The sequence below is a fragment of the Carassius carassius genome, chromosome 20, assembly GCF_963082965.1.
Source record: "Carassius carassius chromosome 20, fCarCar2.1, whole genome shotgun sequence".
Classification (NCBI taxonomy): domain Eukaryota; kingdom Metazoa; phylum Chordata; class Actinopteri; order Cypriniformes; family Cyprinidae; genus Carassius; species Carassius carassius.
In genome coordinates this window covers 4,353,220-4,356,656 of record NC_081774.1, presented here as the reverse complement: position 1 = coordinate 4,356,656, position 3,437 = coordinate 4,353,220, and the positions used below count along the sequence as shown (strand labels likewise).

The following is a 3,437-nucleotide window of genomic DNA, read 5'->3' as shown; positions in this document are numbered from 1 at the left end:
ATGGATATCTTCTCACTCCACTGCGCACAGACACACATATGACCACGTGCATCACACTCCTACTGACGTACACCCACAGCTCTGGCAGCATTCGTTTGCCCAACAAATCATTACACGGTTTGTAGTTTTCCTGTCAGTCAAGTATCAAGTGCCTTCTAGTGATTGAAAAAAAAAATCAGTAAAATTTCTGTTATATATCTGCATCTGCATTTTATTTTATTATATATATATATATATTTTTTTACATCAGATTAGTCCAATATATGTCATTCTTTTATATTTTTGTAAAATCTGATAATCGGATTCAAAAGTCTGAGACTTCTAGTGACAATGCTTTAATTGATAACATTTATATTCTTAAAAGCTAAAAAAATAGATTTTAAACCGAATTTAAGAAAAGCTTAAATAAATAACTTTTTTCATCTGCCATGTCCCCCTTTAGCCTCAATAACACCATTCACCCAAGTTGGCGTGTACAGAATAATCATTTGATATTGACGTCAAAACTTTAATTTGTTTTAACATTTTTGCAAATCCTAAAACAGTGTTTATTTTCAGGTTTAATAAATACCTAAGGTAGCCTGAAAGTCCAAGAAACTTGGGTAAACAAATAAATGAAGTGAAAGCATCAATCAGATGGCAGAATGGCAGAACAGAATCTACTGCGCTATCATGGAGGAAGGAGGGAGCTTCGGATTCCCACATTTGTGAACACGCTTGGAAACCACACACGGTGTAACTTGACGCAGATGGTGGGCAGGGTTTGATATTTTGCCATATTATGTGCGTCACAGACACATATATTTTCGATTAGGCCCACAGCTGATATTTTTTTTAAATTGCATGGCATAGCTTTCAGATTATACACATGACAAACTATTACAAACATATTGATAGGTTTTACTCAATACGACACCTTAAAGCTATTGGCTTGGGGCATATTATTGTTGATACAGAGAACTAATACGATATCGTGACTGCAGTCATAGGCAATTCCAGATGTCACTGTTTCCTAGATAATATACAGTGCATTTGACCCCTTACCAGCACTCATGTTTAGTATTCCAGGAAGAATCTATGACTGCAGAATTATTAAAGGTCAACTCTCAAAAGTAAATTTACGGTCATCACAAAAAGAAAAAAAAAGAAAATATAATCTCGTACTGGTAAATCTTGATTTTCAGTTATAATAATATTAGCCTACTCTTAATCATACTTTTAACTGGTCTGAATACACAGATATTTTGAAATGACTGTCAATGGAGAAAGCCAGATGGACAGCAGGGCCAAACAGGGACATGCAGCAAAACACTTCACTTTGGTGGCAAAGAAGTCCCTGGGTGCAAGATAAGCATTAAAAGCCAAAAAAGTCTCCTTTATAATGTCTTCAATGAACTTTAATGGGGCATCATTATTATGTTTATCCATACTGTATGTCATTATATTTTTATATTAGTAACTTCAGCACACTATTTGAAGGTTTGTGAATGAAATCTGTTCTTGGGCTGTGCTGCACTCTAGTGGTGATGATTAGGCACTACAAGATATTTACTAAATATAGGCCTAGTCTTTCTTATTTAAAATAAACCCATTAATTAATATTTAACTTAAATAATTCATATTTCTTTGAGTTGTTTTATAATAACAACAACTCTATACACGTTAATCTGTAAATATTACAAATCAGCCTCTTGCAGGCCCGTGAGAGCATAACATCTATGTGATGCACCCTCTTCTGACTGATATCCCTGAAACATAACTCAGTTAACTCATAACTAGGCTACTTATTAAATCAATGCTAATTCTATATTGCAATATACATTCTAAATTCTTCATTTGCGGTGGCAATTCTTTGCATATTCTCACCATGCATCACGGATCACGAAGGATATATCCAGTAATTATAACAATACAACATTTTAACACAAGAAAGTGGTCACATATGTGCATTTTAATAATAATAATAATAAAAAAATACATTTGATATTTTAAGTAAAAGCTGTGTCCTGTTTATGGTATTATGTGGGATCTGAGGGATGATGCATGGCAAATACAGAGAAGTACATTTTATTATTGAAAAAAGAACAAGCATTTTGGCCAGTTCTGCCTCATGTTTGCCACACCAGTTGAAATACACAGCTACTTTCCAAAGAAGGTAATCATTCCATGCACATACATACTAGCAAGAAGACAAAGGCTGCAAAATTACAAAATTAATTTCAGTTCAAATTACTTCAGATGCTGATGTTGATCAAAATAAATAATTTTAAAATGATGAACCAATACATTTTTTGAAGTTGAACTAAAAATTACTTTTTAAAAGACAAATACAGATAATAAATACAGACTACATTTAATTTAATATAGCTTATAGAGGTGTTTTCTATCAAAACCATTTCTATGCAATATATGGATAAACCTAAAGTGCCCACATTATATGTTATAACTCAGCATTATAAGAAACTGTTACAATTAGATTATTTTATAAAAAAAAAACAAAAACAAAAAAAAACCTAAAGAGGATCAAAAAAAGTGCAAGTGTCATTTTCACTGTTTTTCCTCTGCGGTTCCCGCCTTGTGAGCCACCGTATTTTGACAGCATTGCCAAACCCAAGTTTGTTAAATTTATCATTGATCTGAAGGGGAAAAAGAACCAGCAATGAATAACAAAATATTTTATGACAAATACATTGTTAAATATTTGATACACAAAACATGAAGCATTACACAGCGCACAGACATTCACTTTGAAGAAATCTTTATCACCTTAGCTAACATGTTGGCCCTAATTACAGGGTCCTGCATGTTCACCTGTCCAACAGGCTTCAACTGCATTTGCAACACCACCCTTTTGCCTTCACCTAAAAACACAGACAAATACAACCAAACATGCTTAAGAACTTCAAACAACACAAAATATCTTTAGGTTTAATTTGCTAAAATGCAGAGAGATACTCACTTCTGCTGCAGTAAAATGAAAATGTCGCTGCGCAATCTTTTTTGACCTGTTTGAATGAAATAACGTCTAATGCGAGACAGCTTTTGCTGGTAGTATTAGCACTTTCTGTAATGTTTTGTGAGTCAGAATAGTCCGATTTCATATCATACCCCCCTATCCATACATAATGATCCAAAAAGAAGCTGAAAGTATGAGCAGCGTCCAGTTTGTTTAGATCATCCTTACTGTACACAAAAACCAGATCTGTGTATTCCTGTTGGCAGTAGCTCTGAGCCTCCGACCAGCTCATTAGATCCTTTACATAATAGAACTGCCTAGGAAGAAGAGAGTAACCCCCTAAAAGACCTGTAACAGAGAAGAGGAAGCAAAACATGAAAAGACAGACACCTTTTAAAAACATTTTAACATGATTAAATCCATTGCACACAATTTGCCAAAAAGACATCCGGTTGAACCAGCTGTGCCTAAGTTATCCCTT

At 34.0% G+C, this 3,437-nt stretch overlaps 1 long non-coding RNA gene across 1 annotated transcript; it reads right to left on the bottom strand.

Annotated features, from left to right (window-relative positions):
* Positions 1-2,372: 2,372 nt before the first annotated feature.
* Positions 2,373-2,889, bottom strand: LOC132095734 (uncharacterized). Its single transcript, XR_009422490.1, has 3 exons — positions 2,767-2,889; positions 2,498-2,636; positions 2,373-2,446 (listed from the first exon to the last, which is right to left on the bottom strand). It is a non-coding gene; the product is annotated as an uncharacterized LOC132095734 (long non-coding RNA).
* Positions 2,890-3,437: the final 548 nt, after the last annotated feature.